Genomic DNA, 22,392 nt, shown 5'->3' with positions numbered 1-22,392 from the left:
TCATGACTGCAGATAAGGAAAAAACAAGTAAAAACAAAACTACGTGCCTAAAAAAATGACAAAAAAAAAATTTTGTAACCTTTAAAAAAGAAACCTGAATAGCCTTTAATTCTTGAATATGCTTAAATTGTATGTAAATCGGTTTTTGCCACGTATGTTTGTTCACATTCTAAATGACTTAATGGGATCCTCACAGTCTGTGTCTTTGTGTCACGTGTATAAGATGGGCTTGTGATGTAAGCGTTTCATCTGGTCAGTGGTTCCTTTGATATTGTACTGCTGCTGGGAGTGGGCTGGGGAGCCTGCCTTTCGGCAGTAAGGTTCCTCTTGGGTAGATAGGAGAGATGGGGGCGGTGGGGGGCAAATTCTCACATACGTTTTCCTAACCTATTTGCAGAAACTTTCAAAGGCATTTGGTTAAACCTCTTGGCAGTACAGTATTCTTGTATTTGTTAACGTCTGTGTTTAGGTACTGGTACCTTTTGTTTAAAAATGTTCTAAGTGTTGGCTTTAAAGTGAATTTATCTTTAGTATGATAGTTATATGAAAATTATAGGGTTTGTGTGCAGAGAATTTTTTTATAAAGTGCTTTGTAAAAAAAAAAAATGTATTCTAGCTTTCGCGGTACATATGTGTGATAACTGTAATATCCATGACAGTTAAGTGCAATTATTTCATCACTCTAAAAATGCTATTTTTGTGTCAGTTCCTGCAGGTGTTTTCATGTCTTTGCAAAGTGACACATTTTGATGCCTTCTTGATAAAGTGGTAGACATTTTGTAGCTTTCTAGAAACTTTGTATTCATACGGTATCAATGAAAAATAAAGAAAATGAAAGTGTGGGTCACCTTTTTTATCTGCAAAAGTGTGTGTTGTTGCAAACGGAAGGTGCATTGCGTGTAGTGGGTGAATCTAAGAAGGACAGAGTTGAGGAGGCTGAAGCCGGCATCCTTTGGATGGTGTCCACCAAGCTGAGCTGTGACTGCTGTGCATCCTCAGGTAGGTGTCCCGCACACATGCACCAGAGCCTTGGTTCACGAAATGTAGTGCGTGCTATAAACTTTACTGGGCCGTGTGCTGGTACAGTGTGTGATTCTCACAGCCGTCCCAATGACGGTGACGCTATTACTCTCCAACCCGTGCTCGGGAAGTGTAGGTCATCAGGGTCGTGACTGGTGCGTGGCGCAGCCTTAAATCAGTCACGCTGGCTCTGAAGCCTTGACACCTGGCCCCTGCCTTTTGGCTCACTGTGACTCCATGAAGGCAGCTCACGGGCAGGAGAGAAACCTGGAGGCTAGGAGGCTTTCTTAAACAGCAGTGACCTTGGGCTTCTGACAGCAAGACCCGATGTACCCAGGGGTCCTTGGGTTTGAACTAGACCTGAGGAGGTTTGCTTCTCCCCATTTCTTTGAAATCTGAGGTAAAGCCTGCTCAAATCCTAAAAGGCCCTGTGGGAGTGGAAACAGAAAAAAATTAGATTCCACCTTCTTTTAAAGAGGCCTATTTTTAGCAAGTTACAATTTGAGAGGAAGACAGTTGTCCAGTGAGCTGCTCGGGGGCAGAGGGGAGGGAGCTGTGGGGCTTTTTCTTGAGGCCTGTTATGTGTCAGGAGCCTTTCTCATCACAGTTGCCCTTAACCCATATCCTCTTAAATACAGAAATCATTTCCAGTTTTCCAGTGAGGAAACTGAAGCCCAAAGAAGCGAAATCCTTGTGAAGATCATAAACGCTAGTGAGTGGCAGGAATTTGGAGGTAGGCAAACCTCCTCCCTTGCAGTCCTGGCTCTGTGGCACTTTTGCCCTCCATCTCCTCCTCTAAAACAAGGTACTTTCATACATCAAAAACATCCTTTATCAGTGCCCACAGTTCTAGTCCACCTGAGTTCAGCGAAGAGAGTGGCATGCTAGGTAGAGGAATTGAAGGCACGCAGGGGAGGGTAACTAAGACTTCTCCTGAGATCAGGGAACAAGAAACTTCGCCTTGAACCCCTGATCTTTCTTCCTGCTCTACCTCTGAAAGGACTCTTCGCTACTGTGTGTTGAAAGCCAAATTAGCTGCTCTTGTTAAGTAATCAGGGGGCAATGGATACAACTCCAATTCAAAAAGCACAGTGTTGCGTAAACCTTTAAAACCTTAAGAGTTTTTAAAAATGCCTTTGAAGACACGTGTTCTGTTTAATGCCTGTGTCAGATTTATCTAGGTGGCTGTAACTAGCGATGAGTTGGGCTGCTAGAAGCACTGAGATGAGGTGGGGCAGATCTTGGGGTGGCAAGCCCTTCGTCTTTGGAGGCACCTGTTTCATATGAAGTTGCAGAGGAAGTGGGCCCCCAGCCCAGAGGGTCCAGAGACGTGGGTTCAGAGCTCTCAGTGTTTTCCACCCAGATGTTCCTACTCCACTGTTCAGAGCCCCCCTCCTTTCCTATTAGGGCCTGACAGGAGACTTGTGAAGGCTGTAAATTCACCTTTATTTGTAATTTCTGATTTGATTTTTAGCACAATCTGCCCTTCAGCTGCATGAGCTAGAGATATCTTCAAATGCTGCCAGGGAGATCTTTTATACCATGCCCTGAGGTGAGCCTGACACTTTCTTCCTTCCACGCCCAATTGCACTTGGAACAACCAAACTATTAGTACCACCTGCCAGCCATAATGAACAGCACCCCTTCTCTCTAACATGCTAGAGATTATGTAAGGTAGTACCTCTCTTCTTCGGGGACCAGTTTACGACAGGGGACGGTCTTGGTTATCATGGTGCTACAGCATTCCAGCAGACCAGATCTTCATTTAGGGTTCCCCAGAAGCAGACCCCGAAAAAAGACTTGAGTGCAAACAGTTTATTTGGGAGTCTTCATAAAGGTGTCCGTTCACGTGATGAAAAGTTAAATTGGCTGTGAAGAAGAGATCATTGTAAGGTAATATGCTCTTAATAAAACTACCTTAACTCTTAAGAAATGAGAGAACTGCAAGAAAAAAGACAAAATCAGGCATCCCTTCCTATAGTTGATGGAACAAGCAGACAAATTCCACAAAGTATGTAGAAAAATTGAAGTACTGGAGTTCTCTTGTGGCACATTGGGTTAAGGATCTGGCCTTGTCACTACAGTAGCTTGGGTTGCTGCTGTGGCATGGGTTCGATCAGGAACATCCACATGCTGTAGGTGCAGCCCCCCACCCTAAAAAAATTGAAATACTGATTTTGTGTGTGTGTGTGTGTGCGCTCTGTATCCCCACGTTGTCATTCATGTTTTTGCAATCACATGAAATAGTATGAAAACCACATACCTGCAAATTAAGCAAGTCTCAATATATTCCAAAGGATTGCTGTGATACTGCACAATATTCTCTGACCCCAAAGCAATTAGAGTCGATTTTAAAAAGATCTTGAGAAAACTCCCATTTATTTAGAAATTAAGAAGCATTTCTAATTAGCCCATAAGAAAAGTCACAAATCAGATATTGAAAACTGTAAAAGAAATACCACCTACTAAAATATATGGAATGCAGCTAAAGCAGTATTTAGAGGCTACTGGACTAGCATGGAGAATTGTGCATGTTAGATAAGAGAGACTAAAAACTAATGAGCTAGGCACTCAATTCATAAAGTTAAAAGAAGACCAAAATAAGCATGTGCACACAGATACACAAGGAAAGGAACTAATAAAGAACAAAGTAACAGAAAACAGAAGATCAAGAAAGTCAAAAATTTCTTTTTTGGAAATAACAAAGTCTATCAACTAATAAGACTGATAAAAGAGGAAGAAAGAGGAGTTCCCATCGTGGCACAGCAGAAACAAATGTGACTAGGAACCATGAGGTTGAGGGTTCAGTCCCTGCCCTTGCTCAGTGGGTTAAGGATCCAGCATTGCCATGAGCGGTGGTGTAGATAAAGGATGCGGCTTGGATCTGATGTGGCTGTGGCTGTGGCCAGCAGCTGTAGCTCTGATTGGACCCCTAGCCTGGGAACCTCCATATGCTGTGGGTGTGGCTCTAAAAAAGCAAAAAAAAAAAAAAAAAAAATGAACCAACTAAACAGTAACAGAAATGAAAATAGAGGTATCACTATATTAATGACAGTGTAATAAAATAGTTAATAAAGATATACTGTATAAACTCTATGCCAATCAATTGCCAAGGGGTAAATTCTTAGAAAACTATAATAAAATTGCCTCATAAAGTAGAAACGTTGATTAGTCTTACAACCGTTAAAGAAGATGAAACAGTAGTTCCCAATTTTTTTTTCTTTTTTTTTTCTTTTTTTTGTCTTTTTGCCTTTTCTAGGGCCACTCCCAAGGCATATGGTGGTTCCCAGGCTAGGAGTCTAATTGGAGCTGTAGCCGCTGGCCTATGCCAGAGCCACAGTAATGCCAGATCCAAGCCATGTCTGTGACCTAGACCACAGCTCACCACAACACCGGATCCTTAACCCACCGAGCAAGAGCAGGGATCGAACTCGCAACCTCATGGTTCCTAGTCAGATTCGTTAACCACTGAGCCACAACGGGAACTCCCCCCAATATTTCTTTATACTACATTTTTTTCTGTTCAGGAACATGTATGATTTCTGTGACTGATAGCAATATTTATTATAAAACCCTAGTAAATAGATCTGTGTGGTAATAGTGTAGAATTAGACAAACTAACCAATAGAGTAGAATAGGGAGATCAGAAAAAGGCCCAAGCACATAGAAAACAGGACAGGGATGGCCCTGCAAGTTCATGGGGTAAGTCTTTTTCAGACTCTTCTGTCTTTAACTGAAACACTCTGTGTCTGTTTTGTGTTTGTGTGGTCAGGGGTCAGCCAGGAATGTGGACAGATAGAATTTGAGGATCCCCTTTCTGGCCTTTCCCTTCCAGGAATCCATCTCCTTCCTTTGGGCAGCTGTAGTTGCCCTGGACTCAATCTTTTTTCGTGGACCAGAAAGATGGCTGCTTTTCCACCAGCCCCACCACGAGCCTGCACAACACACCCTGTGCCTGCCCCACTGGGGCCAAAAACAAATGGGGAGCTCACTCCCTAGCCTTATCTCTCCATACATGAACTTCCTACCCAAATTCACTTGCTTCTGGTCCCTTCCCAGTGTTCCCAGTGTTTCTAGTGCTTCCATTTTTGTTCCTGTCCATCCCATAAAACCATATTCAATCATTCCCATAAGCAGAAGTCTAGCTGTAATATTTTAGGAGCAAGTAAAATTACCTATGTATGTATGTATGTATTTTGTCTCTTTAGGGCTGTACCTGCGGCACATGGACGTTCCCAGGCTAGGGGTCAAATTGGAGCTGTAGCTGCTGGCCTCACACCACAGCCACAGCAACACCAGATCCAAGCCGCATCTGTGCCCTACACCACAGCTCATGGCAGCGCTGGATCCTTAACCTACTGAGCAAGGCCAGGGATCGAACCTGCATTCTCATGGATACTAGTGGGGTTTGTTAACCACTGAGCCACGACGGGACCTCTGGAGCAAGTAGAATATAAGGATCCTTCTTTCTCTGCAGGTTCTGAGCCCCTGCAAAGTTTTCCCAACCCTGCTGTAAAGTCAATATGACACTTAGTGGCTTGGTAAAGAAAGTTTGGACTGATTTTAATCAGTTACATCTAGATTTGGGGCTTCCTAGGTGTGAAGGTGAGGATGTGGCCAGTGGTTATATGTTTGAATAATTGATTTTTAAGAAATGGTTACTGGAAAACAACAGCAACTAGTACCTAGCAGACTTCACTCTCCTCAGGAAAAAAGAAAGGAAAGAAAGATGAAGAGAGGGATAGGGATGGGGAAGGAAAGGAAGAGGATGGAGAGAAGGGAGAAAAAGGAGAAGCTTGGAGTGATCAGAAGGATCCAAGTTGAGGAGAAGGGAGAAGGGGCTGGTGTGGGCCAAAGAGGCTCCGGGAAGAGGAAGCAAGACGGAGAGCCTAGAGTGAGGAAGTCAGGGATAGAAAGAGGATGAGAGAATAGCAGGAAATGTGGTTTGTAAAGTGGTCCAGCTTGGGAAAGACCTTTTCATGTCTTGGGGCAGAATTTCTATTTTATCTAACAGATGCTAACAATAGGCAGTCCTCTGAGTTTGTAACCATCAAGGGAGCCTCTGCCCCAGGCCTTGTCCATGCTCAGATCCATTCCTGGCCTTTTCCTTTAAACTGCAACCGGATCCGTTGTCTCATCCAGCAGCTGCCCTTCAGCTGGAGTGTGGCCAAAGGAAGTTCCTGGTAGGAGGGGAGGAAGGGAGAATCTGGTGGGTGCAGTGCTTCCCTTCTTTCCCTTTTAGGTGGTGCCTCCAGCAGCGGCTATATTTCCTTCGTGGGTCCAGCTCCTGCCTGAGGAACCCACAAGGGCTCCAGTTTGTATTGGTGATCCGACTGGGGATCTGGGACTACCACCTCACCCCTTTGCTCCGTCATCCTAAAAGTGGCAGTGACTTTTTTCTGTTCCTGCTCTTCTTGGAGTTTAGCTTTTCAGCACCCACCCCCACCCCGACCAGCTTCCTGCTTATTGTAAATACTGAAGTGGGTTCTGTTTTCCTAGTTAGTCCCCCACTAACACTAGTTAGGGGAGCACTTTCTCTCCTCTACCCTGGTTTCCATAGAGAAGGGTTTTTCTCTGATTACTCTTGACATCTTGCTCTACTCTTTACTTCCACCCATGGAAGCACATACAAAAATGACCTGCTTAGTGGGTGACAGCAGTTGGTCCACGTGCTCGTTTGGGTGGATCTCTCCTGGTGGAATTGGAGAGTGAATTTTATTTTTTAATTTTTTGTCTTTTTAGGGCCGCACCTGTGGCATATGGAGGTTCCCAGGCTAGGGGTAAAATTAGAGCTGTAGCTGCCAGCTTATGCCACAGCCACAGCACCACGGGATCCGAGCCACGTCTGTAACCTACATCCCAGCTCACGGCTGGATCCTTGCACTGAGTGAGGTCAGGGGTCGAACCTAAGTCCTCATGGATGCTAGTCGGGTTTGCTAACCGCTGAGCCACAATGGGAACTCCTGGAGAGTGAGTTTTAGCACAGGTTTTGGTCTACCTTCCAGTAAAACCTAATAAATAAAGTCGATTAAAAAAAAAAAACTCTCTGATCTCTAAGTCTGAATTGGCTCCCAAGGCCAATTCAGGTATGCTAATTTTTTTTTTTTTTAAGCTTCATCAAACTCTAAGAGTAGGCAGGAGGAGATAAGATTTGTGCTACAGCTACATTCTAGCCAAGAGAAACTTACCCCCCACCACCACCACTACCCAAGTCTGGCTTATTAGGGGAGACCCTTTCCCCACCTTCTCTCCCCAAACATGTTCCACTAAATTTCAGTTCCTTAGAAAACTATGAAGACTATGACATAGATCCATAAGTTCCAGGTCGGAAGCAGGTAAGAACAAGGCATGCCCGCTGCGTGGGCATGTCACACATGGAAATGCACAGGGCCCTGTCCTCCAAAGGGCCCATTGCCTGGTTTAATACCTTGTTGTCCTCATCTTGACACTCTTAATTCTCTGACAAGATGACTTGCATTTTTCGCTGAACCCCTCAGATTATGTAGCCATTCTAGGTACTTATACCTCCCCACCCCTCCCCCGTACCTCTTGGGGTGCACCTTTTGGAAGGGTTGAACAAGTCCTGGACGTTCCAGTCATTTTGGGATTTTGAGGCTGGCAGCACTGCCAAAAGCTTCTCGAGAGTTTTCCAGGTAGACAGCAGAGGGCAGCAAACTGCCACTTAAGGGCTTCTCGCCCAGGAGGACTAGGGTTTGAAGCCAACTTTCCTGAATGTTTATGGGCAACAGGGCTGTGTGTGTTGTCAATTGTTTGTCTGCTTGTTTTTATCACTGAAAACCAGAAACTGTATGCCCTTGAGCCCCACCTCATTGGCTCCTCCTGTAAAGGCTGTCTGTACTGAGTGAGAGACGCTCCTTCTACCTTGAAAGCACAAGCCCAGTGGCTGGGTGAGCAGTGCCCTGTGCCATGCTGCTCCTGCTAAGGCCAGACCTGCTCCAAACTGCCTTCCAGGGGGTCCAGCAGGAGATCTCCTAGGGACTGCTTCTAGTCCTCAGAGCACACCAGCTAGGCCTGTATTTTCATCTGCATTTACTGGTGGGAAACTGGACTAAAAATGTAACCTCAGGAGTTCCCGTCATGGTGCAGCGGAAGCGAATCTGACTGGGAACCATGAGGTTGCCGGATCAATCCCTGGCCTTGCTCAGTGGGTTAAGGATCTGGCATTGCCGTGAACTGTGTTGTAGGTCACAGATGATGCTTGGATCTGGCATTGCTGTGGCTGTGGTGTAGGCTGGTGGCAACAGCTCCGATTTGACCCCTAGCCTGGGAACCTCCATATGCCATAGGTGCAGCCCTAGAAAGCAAAAAAAAAAAAAAAAAAGAAAGAAAATACAAAAAATAAGAAAATAATATATTTTCATTATTCCACAGTAGGAAAGGTTTTCTTAAGATGCAAGAAGGAAAAAAAAGAAGAAAAAATTAGCTGTTTGACTGTATTAAAACTTAGAACCTCAGTTAATCAAAGGAATCATAAAGAGAGGGGTAAAATCAAGCCAAAAATTAGAAGAAGCTATATGCAGCATATATAACTACCAAAGGTCTTGTACCTAGACTACTGTATTTTTTGTTTTTAAAACATTTTCCGAATTTTATCATCATAGAAATTGGGCACATATCACAGTCAGTGGCAGCTTATAATTTAATTGATAATGTTCTTTTTTTCAATGTAATATGAAATAGCAGTGCATTTTAAAGTCAACAGCATCTTAGGTTTGATGAAAAATTGCATTCAAAGAATACTTAACAATCATTAAATATATGATGAACAACTCAAAAAAAAATAGGCGTCCCTGGTGGCTCCGTGGGTTAAGGATCTGGCGTTGCCCTGAGCTGTTGTGTAGGTCGCAGACGTGTTGGCTCAGATCCTGAGTTGCTGTGGCTCTGGCGTAGGCCGGCAGCTACAGCTCTGATTAGACCCCTAGCCTGGGAGCCTTCATATGCCGCAAGTGCAGCCCTAAAAAAAAAAGGCAAAAAGACAAAAAAAAATGTAACTTGATGTAATGTGTCCCCAATTGCACAGCTATGAAGTGAAAGAATGTGGATTTGAACCCTGAACTACCTGGGTGCACAAACTGATTCTGCCTCTACAAAATTTAAAAAAGGAAAATTTTTTCTCGCCTTTGCTTTTTTGTGGAACAAGTTCGCTTGGGCTACTCCCTAGCCTTGTTCCAGGCACAGGGGAGGCATGCAGACAGAAAAACTCATCCACCCAAGTTTTATGGCCTGATTGCATCTCTCATAGAGCAAAGAAAGGACTTTTTTTTTTATTCTTCCCCCTACCTTTTTTTTTTCCCCTTCTTCTTTTTAGGCCACAACTGTAACATGGAAGTTCCTGGACTAGGGGTCAGATCAGAGCTGTAGCTGCAGACCTACACCACAGCCATAGCAGCACCAGATTGGAGCCACATCTGTGATCTATACCATGGCTGTCGGCAACACCGGACCCTCAACCCACTCAGCAAGGCCAGGGATCAAACCCACATCCTCATGGATTTAATTAGTTGGGTTCTTAACCCGCTGAGCCACATGGGAACTTTGACCCTCCCCCCTTTAAAAAAAATAATAATAATAATAATCCAATGGGTCACTCTGCTCTCTCCTAGAGCCCTGTTGTTCTTAGCTCAGTGTTGATTCAGCCCAATGAAAACTGTCTTTGGTGAACACTTTTCCATATTTCCAATCAGCTTCTGTTTTGTATAAACAGATTACATTTGAAAGCTACTTAGAGGACTTTGCAGCCTCATAAGACTGGCCCCAAAGCACACAGGTGTCAAGACAAAACAGAGCTGCAATTTTTCATGGTCAATGGAAAATTGTTGTGGTCCAGGGATTGCCAGCTGAAATACATACCAGGAGCATTCGGCAATCCTAAATGAGGACAGCATGTCGGATGTGAGGGCCAGTGCATGCCTCATTGATGGGCTTTCACAATAAAACAACAAAACAAAACAAAAAACCATAGCTGTGCTCCTTAGCCCATTTTTGTTTGTTTGTTTTTTTGTTTGTCTTTTTAGGGCTGCACCCAAGGCATATGGAGGTTCCCAGGCTAGGGGTTGAATCAGAGCTACAGCTGCCAGCCTCACCACAGCCACAGCCATGCCAGATCCAAGCCGCATCTGTGCCCTACACCACAGCTCACCGCAACACAGATCCTTAACCCACTGAACAAGGCCATGATTGAACCCGCAGCCTCATGGATACTAGTCGGGTTCATTAACCACTGAGCCACGATGGGAATGCCAGTTGCATTTTATTTTTAAATAACTTCTCCTGGGTCATGTTTTCTCTAAGCCCTTTTGAATGTTCTCAGGGAAAAAAAAAAAAAGTGTATGTTTTTAAATTTATAAACAACAGCAAAATTAGAAAAAAAAAAATTTGCCTCCTTTTGGATCCCCATTGCTTACTATTTAGCCCTGTGGGTGGGGAGAGGGCAGATCTGGCCCTGCATTCGTGGCAGAAAGAGAAGGCCCTGATCCTTACCCCAGGGAGAGGCTGCTAGGAAACTTTCCTGAGTTTCACAGAGGAGATACCAAAGAGGCAAGTCCTGTTGTAAACCCCCAAAGCAACCTCCGTGAATGTGGGAAAGGGCTTCTGCTAGGTTCCCACAGCAGAGGAGCCCCCAAGAATGGGACCCCACCCAGCAAGCCCTCCAAGGACAATGCCAGACCTGTCCCTGATGAGCTGGGCAGCTGCCAAGAGGCCTTTTAGCAAAAGATTACGGTCCAGGATTTCCCGTCATGGCTCAGTGGTTAATGAACCCGACTAGTATCCATGAGGAAGCAGGTTCAATCCCTGGCCTGGTTAAGATCCGGTGTTGCTGTGAGCTGTGGTGTAGGTCTCAGACACAGCTCGGATCTGGCGTTGCTGTGGCTGTGGCTGTGGCATTGGCTGGCAGCTACAGCTCCGATTCGACCCCTAACCTGAGAACCTGCATTTGCCATGAGTGCAGCCTTAAAAATGTAAAAGACCAAAAAAAAAAAAAAAAGAGATTACAGTCCAGCTCAGAGTAATTGACTCATTTTGGAGAGGACACAAGTGTGGCCTGTCAAAGGTCTGAGTTGGCAAGATTTGGGGCACTGCAGGGGCTTCTGGAAGAGAAGGAATCCCTCTTCCTCCCAATGCCCCTTGGTTTGAACAAAATACCTCTCTCCAACACCACTTTTGCCCCTCTTTCTTCTCTGCAGTTAACAAAGAAAATCAAGGACCTCACATCCTGGACGTCCCAAACCCTGAATCCAAACCAGAATTCCGCACCAGAATCAGCCCCATGCTGGGGTGGGGGAGGTGGGTACTTTTGAGGAAGCCCAGGATTTCAACAGCTCTGACATGCAGCAGGCTGAGGTCACACACAGCACGAGGGTTCTGTAACCAGGGTACCCAATACCACCTGAAATTTCTTAGGGGTACTAAGTAGAAGCACATATTTTAAAACTTGTAGCCAGATGACAAAGGTGCTTTGTATTTTATTCTAGCATTAAACTAGAAGGCTCGTCTATATTTGGTAGCTCTGCGTCTAGTTTGTGATGGGGCGTGGGGAGGGAAAAGCCAGATTTATCAAAGGAGTTATCACATGGAAACTTTAGAAGCTGCCTCCAATCCTTTTTGGAATGAGGCTGGGTATGAAAATCAGTAGATAAGTGTAATTAAAATATTATCATGAAAATGTAGATCAGTATCAACCAGATCTTTTGAAAGAATCTTCGAAAGGAGATGGATGCAGAGGAAGGCGAGCTGTGTGATCCCTGATCCCGGGACGCTCAGGCACGGATTTCGAGATTGGGAGGTGAGATATGTAAAGTACTGGGTTGGGTCTTGAATGCATCCCCCTCAAGCTATAATCTGGGCGTTGCTGTCGGTGGGTGGCCTGGGGCCGACTGGGAACCTGAGGAGGTCAAATCTGTGGTGGGAAGGGGGATGTTCAGGGGGACTGAGTCTCCCCTGAGGAGAGTCTGCTAGTCTCACGGACAGCAAAAGAGAACTTGAGAACTTGACCCATGACTCTTCCTGCTCTTTCTCCTTTGGCCTCTTTCCCCTCCCCCACCCTCTTTGACATTCCAAAGGGGTTTGAGTGGCATTCATGCCCCTTGCTTCTTCAGCTCAGCCTGTGGGCTCAGCTTGTGGGCTCCTTTCTTCTCTCTCTCTCTCTCTCTCTTTTTTTTTTTTCCCTTTTGTCTTTTTAGAGCTGCACCTGCAGCATATGGAGGTTCCCAGGCTAGGGGTCGAATCAGAGCTGTAGCTGCCGGCATATGCCACAGCCCCAGCAACTTGCAATCCGAGCCGCATCTGTGACCTCCACCACAGCTCACGGCAACGCCGGATCCTTAACCCACTGAGTGAGGCCAGGGATCGAACCTACAACCTCATGGTTCCTAGTCAGATTCGTTTCCACTACGCCACGACGGGAACTTGTCCTTTCTTCTCTCTTGCCGTGCTCATTGCACCCCCTGTCTCACCTCTAAAGTAATCACTGTTTCCTCCTTTAATAAATATTTTCTGAATTCCTATACCATGAGTACCCCCCCTTTTTTTTTGCTTTTTTTTCTTTTTTGCTTTTTAGGGCTGCACCCAAGGCATTTGGAGGTTCCCAGGCTAGGGGTCAAATCAGAGCTACAGCTGCCGGCCTGCACCACAGCCGCAGTAACAGCAACACTGGATCCGAGCTGTATCTGTGACCTACACCACAGCTCACAGCAATACTGGATCCCCAACCCACTGAGCGAGGCCAGGGATCGAACCCGCAACCCCATGAGTACTCTTTTAAACTTGCACCTGTCTGCAGAACAGCCAAACCTGAGAATTCTTGGTGATTGATCGACTCAGATGACCTCCCTTAATGTGGAGTCTTGACCTTCCCATTCTTGCTGCCTTATTACTGCCTTCGTTTAAGGCCTCCCAGCTTACCTCTAATACCACTCTGGGAGGCTGATTATTTTCTTAAACTCCAGAAGAGACTGGCCATTTTTTGAGCACTTACTATAGGGATCAGATTCTGCAGCCTCCATGGAGGCATTGTCCCCACTGTATAGGATGTCTCAGGTGTAGGACTTGAGGACATGGATTTTTAAAAAGCAAAGGCAATCATTGCAATAGAGGTAGGAGGGGGCATGTCACCTTAGCTTTTGGCCCCCGGCTGCTTTGGAGGCACCTTGAGGAGAAGGAGGCCTGCTGAGTTGGCTGGGAGGTTGGGGCATGTCATTGCTGCCCTGTCAGCCCTTCCTAGGTGGACTTCCTCCAAGAAGCCCTCCACCTGAAGCCTGGGCTGCAACACCTCCACGGTCCGCCCCCTGTGATCCCATCCAACCCGGAATGATGATCCAGAGGGTAATTTACAAGCTGACTCCCCTGACATGGGCTCTGGCAAGTCCTGGCGGGCGTCTGTGGCTTGGGGTGGGGGAACAGCCCTTGCTGGTGCAGCCACAGAACACCTGCAGGCCCCAGAATTGTCCCCAGCCCACCCTCTCCTGCAATCTCATGCTGGATCTCGCGTTCCAGCTCAGATGAAGGGGAGAGAGATCAGACATAAAATTCGGGGGGGGCTGAAAATTCCTCCCACAAGGACATTCTCACCCCCCACCCTTTCCAATGCAGCAGAAAGTTTAACTCTTCGGGGCAAATTTTCAAAGCTGAGTAACTACCTATCACACCTTTAAATCCTGTTATTTGTTAACAGTTTTTGAATAAGTAACTTAACTCCCATTGCTTTGAAAATGTATCTTTTAATACGTGAGCTTGGGCAATTAGAGATGAAAAGTACCTTTGCAGTGCCTCCTGTGATGCCAGAGGCTGTTGGAGACTGGCATTCGTAGGCTGGTTAAAATGACTTTCTTTAGAAGAATGTAGAAAGAGGGTGGCTTGTGGGGGAAGGGTGGGAAAAAGGAGATCCATGCCACCGGAAATATTTGGGGACCACGTGCTGACCACTCTGTGCCTGTTCGAGGACTCATTCTGTGATCGGCAGTTTCAGACGCAGACAAGTGTCACACTCTGCCCCTGGATTTTCTGGGCTGTTAGAGAAGCAGGCCTAGGCTTTCAAGGTAGAACAGGGGGTCAGCTGAAAGAAAAAGTTCAGGAAAGTTCCTGCCATGGCACAGCGGAAACGAATCTGACTAGGATTCATAAGGTTGAGGGTTCGATCCCTGGCCTCATTCAGTGGGTTAAGGATCTGGTGTTGCCGTGAGCTGTGGTGTAGGTCACAGATGAGGCTTGGATCTGGCATTGCTGTGGCTGTGGTGCAGGCTGGCAGCTGGAGCTCTGATTTGACCCCTGGCTTGGGAACCTCCATGTGCCGCAGGTGCGGCCCTAAAAAAAAAAAAAAAAAAAAAACCGAAAGAAAGAAAAGGTTCAGAAAGTGCCCTGGGGGCTCTCCACCTTGATCACTCTTGCAGAAGGCAGCCTTCCCACTGTCATGCCCTATAACCACCCCCCACCCCCCTGCCGCTGCCCACTCCCCTGTGCAAAGCTTGGCTGTAGAAACCCTGGAACATAGGAGTTCCCTGATGGCCTAGTGGTTAAGGACTTGGTGTTGTCACTGCTGTGGCTCGGGTTCAATCCATGGCCTGAAAACGTCCACATGCCGCAGGTGTGGCCAATAGGAAAAAAAAAAAGGGAAGAAATCCTGGAACAAATGGGTGTCTTTGGTGATGCCCAAGGCCCTCCAAAATGGACACTTTCTGGAATTCCCATTGTGGTGCTGCGGAAAACGAATCCGACTAGGAGCCATGAGGCTTCGGGTTCGATCCCTGGCCTCCCTCAGTGGGTTAAGGATCTGACGTTGCCGTGAGCTGTGTTTTAGGTCGCAGACTGCGTTGCTGTGGCTATGGTGCAGACTGGCAGCTGTAGCTCCAATTCAACCCCTAGCCTGGGAACCTCCATATGCCGCAAAAAAAAAAAAAAAAAAAATTAAATTAATTAATTAAATTAAATAAAAGGTCGCTTCCAGGCACCCTGTGCTCCTACATCCCAGATGAGGACTGCAAAGCCATCCATGGAGGAGAGGTGTTCACAGCAGCCAAAGAACAAGGCCAGAGAGCTTGTGGCCTACCTGGGACCCCACCAGGCTCTGAGCTCAGCTCAGAGCAAGAGGTAAGACAGCGCTGGTCAGTGGGCTCTCCAAACTGGCTGCATGCGGGAATCAGGTGGGGTTTTTTTGTTTGTTTTTAATCCTGATGCTCAGCCCCCCTGCTCCCTGCCACCACCGATCACACATTCCTCATACCCACTGAATCAGACTCTGGAGGCAGGACCCAAACATCAGTCATTTTTCAACTTTTTCAGGCAATTCTAACAAGCAGCCAAGTTTGAGGACCCATGTCAAGTGGTTGAGATGATTCTGAGAAGAAGGCTTATCAGCTTCTGTTTGGAAAAGGAAGTAAATGCTCAAGCAGAGAAGATTCAGAATCCTTCCTTTCCTGTGAAAGCTGTGACTCTCTTTTGAGGGTAGAAATATTTCTCCTTCTTCCTTTGGAAGGGGAACTCCACGGCTTTACTAGCTTAATTTTTTAAAAAGTAAACTTGACTTTGGATGTCAAAAGGTTTTATAAAACTTTAAAAAATGTTTTGGAAATAATTTCAAATGTGCAAAGACATTTCAAGAGTAATGCATATAACCCCTGTAAACTCTTAATCCAGAAGCACTAATTGTTAACATTTTGCAGTATTTGTTCATGTGTGTGTGTGTGTCTGTACTCAGATACGTGTGTGTATGAATATAGAACATTTTGCAGTGTTCATATATATGTGTGTGTATTCATATGTGTGTGTGTATATTCAGATGTTTATATGCACACACTATATACATCTCTTTATATACCCAGGCACACATATGCAATCTATGTATATGTACATACTATGTATTTTTTCTGAACCATTGTATCCCTTTATCTGTAATACTCCAGTGTTATTTCCTGAGAACATGGATACTATTATCTTATATAAACACAATGCAGCTGTAAAATTCAGGAAATTAAACATCACTACAGTACTATTACTTAATCAACACTCCATATTACAATATTGCCAATTGTTTCACTAACATCTTGGTTTTTGTGTTTTGGGTTTTTTTTTTTTTTTTTTTGGTCTTTTCAGGGCTGCACCCACAGCATATGGAGGTTCTCAGACTAGGGGTCCAATCTGACCTACAGCTGCTGGCCTACACCACAGCCACAGTGACGCCAGATCCCAGCTGCATCTGCGACCTGCACCACAGCTCACGACAACGCGGATCCTTAACCCACTGAGCGAGGCCAGGGATCAAACCCGAAACCTCACAGTTCCTAGTTGGATTCATTTCCACTGCACCACGATGGGAACTCCTCACTAACATCTTTTATAGATTTTTTTTTTTCCTCTTCAGGGGCCAATCTAGGATCATACATAGCATCTGTTTACAGCTTAAACTTCCTGGTACAGAAGAGATAGTTATATTAAAATTTTTTTACTGAATACTATAACAGCATAAGGAAGATATAGTCCTCGGACCTTAAACATATCACTTTTCATTCCCCAAATTCATAAGCCAAAAGGTTTTCATTAAAAATTTCCTCAAAAGTTAAAATGAAAAAAAAATTATCATGATTTTTCAAACCTTTAGATCCTGAAGAACTCATAAGATATTACCACATTTAATATTTTCTCTCATAGCATGGACACAGCATTACAGTTTAAAGGAAGTCTCTCATAATCACTTTGAGAAGCATCGTCCCTGGCAAGAGGTGCTAAGGATACTCGTTCAGTGAAGGAATGAATGATCTCTTGCTTGGATTATTGCAATAGACTCCTCACTGGTTTTTTGCTTACATCTTTCCCCGTTTGCTTATTCGTTTCTCAATCCAGCAATCAGAATGATCCTTTTATTTTATTTTTCTTTTACAGCCGCACCTGTGGCATGTGGAAGTTCCTGGGCTAGGGGTTGAATCGGAGCTGCAGCTGCCATTCTACACCACAGCCACAGAAACGCAGAATCCAAGCTGCATCTGCAACCTACACTGCAGCTTGCGGCAATGCTGGATCCTTAACCCACTGAGCAAGGCCAGAGATCAAACCTGCATCCTCACAGAGACAGTGTCCGGTCCTTATTCCACTGAGCCACAGTGGGAACTTCCACAATGATCCTTTTAAAAACATGAATGTGCCCCTGTTCACACTTTCAACACGCTCTATGCCTTCCCAGCTCATTCAGAATAAGAGCCAGCATCTTCAAAATTACCTACAAGGCCCTGTGTGACTTACTCCCCAGGACCCCCCAGGCCCATCTGCCCTCCCACCCTGATGTCATTCATCTCTGACTATCCCTCTGCTCCTCGGTCCCTCTGCTCCAGCCAGGCTGGCATCCTTGTGGTTTCTTGAAGGTACAAGGAGCATTCCTGCCTCAGGGCCTTTGCACTTGCTTATAATTCTGTTCTTCCCCGTTTATCTACCTAGCTTGTCCTTCACTTTGTTCATGTCTTTTCAAATATTAACCTCGTCACCCCTGTCCCGACTCTGTTCTCTAGGAGGTTACTCCTTATACATTTATCACCCTCCTCCACATCCAAATGGGCTTTGGGGCTGCACAGCATTTTTAGCCCATTTATAGTTTATAAAGGGTTGGGGATTCAAATTTCTAACTTCTGTCTTTAATTTCTGTCTGCAAACCAGCCAACAGTTTTGGAACTCATATCTATTGATGTGTCTTGTCAAATGCAGTCAATGGCAAGTTTTTTGGAGCAAAACTGTGCTCCATTTGTTTACATATTACCAATGGCTGTTTTCATGCTACAATGGTAGTAGCCTTGAGTAGTTGCAAAAGAGATGATATGGTCCATAAAGCTAAAAAGATTATTATTTAGCTCTTTATGGAAAAATTCAGTGACCCCTGCCTTAGACTTACAAATTCAGTCAGCTCATGGTCTGCTTTCCAAGTTACTGCATGCCCAGTTTTACTCAACCTTTTGCTACCACATCATGGATTTCCTTCCCTCCCGCTTGAGTAACATCTTAAATTTCTTTTTCTTTTTTTTTTTTTTTTTTTTTAGGGCTGCACCCACAGCATATGGAGGTTCCCAGGTTAGGGGTCAAATCAGAGCTGCAGCTTCCAGCCACAGCTCATGGCAACGCTGGAACCTTAACCCACTTAGCAAGGCCAGGGATTGAACCCACAACCTCATGGGTCCTGGTCTGTCTGGTTCCTTAACCGCTGAGCTTCAAAAGGAACTCCTTAAATTTCTTTGTTATGGTGATATTCCACTCCTGGTGCTGGTCAGGATAGTTGACAACAGCCAATACACTGAAATCTCAGAGGTTTAACCTAACGAAGTTTACTTCTTTCTCATGTAAAGTCTGAAGTCTGAAAATGAACAACCATCTCCATCTTGCAGCTCCACTATCTGGAAGGCATAACCTCCAAAGTCACTCAGCAGTTCCCCCACCTTTCCTTTGAGAGCTAATTCATTTTATTCATGCTTTAATCATTAGATAGTTCTTCCTTTAACTGAGCTAAAACTTTCTTCCCACAGTTGTCACACATTGGTATGAATTTTCTTTTTTTTTAAATTTTGTTGGAATATTGTGGACTTATAATCTTGTGTTAATTTCAGGTGTACAGCAAAGTGCATCAGTTATACATATACATATATCCATTCTTCTTCAGATTCTTTTCCCATATATGGTTATTGCAGAATGTTGAGTAGATTTCCCTGTGCTGTACAGTAGCTCAAAGAGAGGTGGATGAAAAATTCTGTTCTCAACTGCCTTTCCTTTCATTGGCCAGACTAGTTGCAAAACCCCAATCTCAACACAAGGGGCATTGGGATATTTAGAGGACCATTTGAATGACTGATGAGTTCTAATCAGTCTTTGTAAGTTTGATCCTTTATTTCCAAGCAAGATTGGATCTATACCCATTCCCATAGCGCTTCTTGGAGAATCCCACAGAATGGGAATCCAAGTCTATTCCAGAGGGCCTGGAAGTCTTTCTTCACATCCACCTCAAGCAAGGAGATTCTTTATCTCGAGATCTCCCAATGCATAGGAAGAAATAAATTCATTAAAAGGAAAGTGATACATGTGAAGGAAGGGGAGAAGTGGAGAAAAGGCCTTGTGAGAAAGAAAGGGCTACGTGAAGTCCAAAAGACAGGGCAGCCAAAATGACTGACAGTCTTTAGAAGCCGTGAACTGCAGTGTTTTTCAGAGGACAGGCACCATTGAAATCCAAGCTATCATTATGAGTACAAAGCTATTTACTGATTTCAATGTTATTATTTAATAGAGTGAATCAAGCATTTTATAACTTGAAGTAACTTCAAAAATAAATTTTGGTTTTCTCAAGTCATTGAAGAAGGGTTCAGGGTTCATTTCTGCTTAATAGATCAAGGTAGCCAGTTGCATCTTCTATCAAAAGAAAATGTTTAGAGAGCTTCAGGGGAGGGCTGGGTCTTTAGTCTGAGAGATAGGAATGTGGGCTGTGTGCCCAGCTCTTTTTCTGACGCTGTTCATGACCCTAAGAAGTCATATAACCTTCTTAGAACCTCAGTTTCTCCCTCTGAAGCAACCATCGCTTGCCTCCTTGGGCATGTTGGATGATTAATAATGACACAGTGTTAGCAAAGTTCCTTTGAGGTCTTTGGATGAAAGACAGCCTATAAACTCTGCTGGAGATTTATGGTCTTATTAAAGGAACAGCAGCATATAGTACTGCACTCATAAATGTTGACAGAAGTAAATGTTCTCCATTCATCCTGACAAGGGCAGGCTATTCATCTATTGAAAGTATGATGAGAGAGGGTGTGATCCAAAGTTATACAATTTCATATTAACATTGCCCATAAAGATAGTTTGGATCTATTTCTACATTATTGTCCGGAGTATTATCTAATAGAACCAACCATCTAGACTTACAGTTAGATCACAACTAATAATGAACACAACAGATTGGTATGTAGCATAGCTTTGTCCCTTGGCTTGGGTATGAAAGGAATAACAAAATTTACTACCCCCAAAATTAAAACCAGAATTCTGGTAAAATATGAAAAAATTATGAGAGAAATATGGAGCATTGAATGAGGATTGCTTTTGCTGAGCATCCTGAAAAATTAGATTGTTGCTCACACAGGGAGGTTATAGAGAGATTACAGAGCCGCTATTAATTCCCAATACCCAGATTTTTCATCACCCCAGACAATCTATAGAGGCCTGAACACACTCATGACCAAGTTACTTGAGCATTATAGGTGATTTTTCTGGTTATTTAGCTCTGCCACTAATTGTGCAAACTTGAGCAAACTATTTTTTGGCCTCAGATGCCTAATATGTAAGATGAAGATATTGAACTAATAATAAAACTACCATTCACTGAACACATACTAAGTACCAGGCCTTTGCTCAATACTGTATATGCCTTATCTTATTTAATCCTCTGAGGTAAGGGCTATTACTGTCACTAAACAGATGAAACTGTGGCTCAAAGAGGTTACAAAGTACTTTATACACAGGTATCTATCTGATAAATATTTACTAGATGTCTCCTGTATATCAGTTATCAAGAGTCAGGGAGGAGTTCCCGTCATGGTAAAGTGGAAACAAATCTGACTAGGACCATGAGGTTGTGGGTTTGATCCCTGGCCTCTCTCAGTGGGTTAAGGAGCCAGCATTGCCTTGAGCTGTGGTGTAAGTAACAGACATGGTTCAGATCTGGCATTGCAGTGGCTGTGGTATGGGTCAGCAGCTGTAGCTCCTGTTAGACCCCTAGCCTGGGAACCTCCACATGCCTCAGGTGTGGCCCTAAAAAGCAAATAAATAAATAAATAAATAAATAAACCTCTTTTTTAAAAAAAAAAGAGTCAGGAAAAGACATTTTTTCCTCAACCTTGATGAGTTCAGTCTCTGGAAGAGCCTCCAAATGCCTGTCTTCATTTGTTCAGGCTGCTATGACAAAGTGCTGTAGACTAGCAAGCTTGAACAACAGAAATGTATTGCTCACAGTTCTGGAGGCTGGAAGTCCAAGATCAGGGTGCTGGCATGATCTGGTTCTGATGAGAATCCTCTTGCAGATTGAAGACTTCAGACTTGCCACTGCATCTTCACATGGCAGAGAGCAGAGAGGCAGAGCAAATGCTTGTGTGACTCTTATAAGGGTACTAATCCCATTTCTGGGGGATCCACCCTCATGACCACATCTAATCCTAATTACCTCCCAAAGGCTCCACCTCCTGGTACCATCATATGGGGCGGGGTAGGATTTCAGCATGTGAATTTTCTGGAGGGACACAAACATCCAGTCCATCATGGAGTGACAAGGAGATGAAAGACTGGAGATTTGAGTTTAAGTCTAAGGTCTTAGTCTTTCCAATGACTAGATCAGTAGGCACACATGCTGGTATTTCCCTCATCTTAACAAATGAACTCATGAACAAATGAACAATCAAATGCCTTCTCTGATCCCATGTCACTCATCAGCTACTTCCTCATCTTTTTATTCTCCTTACAACACTTCTTTAATGAGTTGTCTGTACTTCTGTCTCGAAATCCAGTTTTCTTTTTCTCTTTATACTCTCCCACCCAAGCTTTTACCCCCACCAAGCCACCGAAGTCTCATCATGGTGATCAAGGATCTCCACATGCAATGACCTTGTTCCATATCTATCTTCTCCACTGGCCTATGTGCTTCCCCACATTAAGTCCAATGGGCAGTTCTCACTCCTCAGTGTACTTGACTTGGTAGCAGCATTTGACACAGGACATGCTCCGTCCTCCTTGATATATTTTAACTTGGCTTCCAGGACTCTCTTGTCTCTTGGTTTTTGTTCTCCTTGGTTGCTCTTTCTCAGTTCCGTTAGTGTGTGCTTTTCTCCCCAGATTTTTAGTGGGGCAATATTCCAGGACTCAGACCTTGGGCCCCTTCTCCATCTCCACTCTCTCCCTTGGTGATAACACTCAGTTTCAAGGATTTTCATACGTCTTTATGAAGATGATGCCCAAACTTACGTCTTTGGTCCAAACCTCTCAGATTTCAAGTTTGAGAAACCAACACCCCCTTGACATCTCCACTTGGATGGGTCATGGACACCCCCCATCAACATGTTCAAACCCACACCCTGATCTTTGCACCGAAACCTGTTCTACAGGCAGCTTTCTCCATCTCGGATGATTATAACTTTTCCCTTCCAGTTTCCTAAGCCAAAAGCCTTGACTCATTCTTTACTCCACTCTTGTTTGCAGACTTCACATCCAACTCATTAGGAAATCCATTTTGCTTTACCTTCAAAATGTATCTGGAAATTGACCAGTTCTCACTACTCCCACTGCTACTACCCTGCTCCAAGCCACCATTGAATCTTGTGTGGGCATCTTCTCTCTGCTAGACTCTGTGCAAGATGC

The 22,392-nt window shown here is 44.5% G+C and overlaps 2 long non-coding RNA genes across 2 annotated transcripts; one reads left to right on the top strand and one right to left on the bottom strand.

The window, feature by feature from the left end:
• Window positions 1–2,820: 2,820 nt before the first annotated feature.
• Window positions 2,821–21,129, bottom strand: LOC125124129 (uncharacterized). Its single transcript, XR_007134253.1, has 2 exons — window positions 20,996–21,129; window positions 2,821–2,889 (listed from the first exon to the last, which is right to left on the bottom strand). It is a non-coding gene; the product is annotated as an uncharacterized LOC125124129 (long non-coding RNA).
• On the top strand, window positions 11,726–15,525 carry LOC125124130 (uncharacterized). The gene is made up of 3 exons (XR_007134254.1): window positions 11,726–11,824; window positions 14,981–15,123; window positions 15,316–15,525. It is a non-coding gene; the product is annotated as an uncharacterized LOC125124130 (long non-coding RNA).
• Window positions 21,130–22,392: the final 1,263 nt, after the last annotated feature.

The sequence above is a fragment of the Phacochoerus africanus genome, chromosome 4 (genome assembly GCF_016906955.1).
Source record: "Phacochoerus africanus isolate WHEZ1 chromosome 4, ROS_Pafr_v1, whole genome shotgun sequence".
NCBI lineage: Eukaryota > Metazoa > Chordata > Mammalia > Artiodactyla > Suidae > Phacochoerus > Phacochoerus africanus.
The sequence above is the reverse complement of the archived record's forward strand: the minus strand, read 5'-3'. Positions and strand labels throughout refer to the sequence as shown.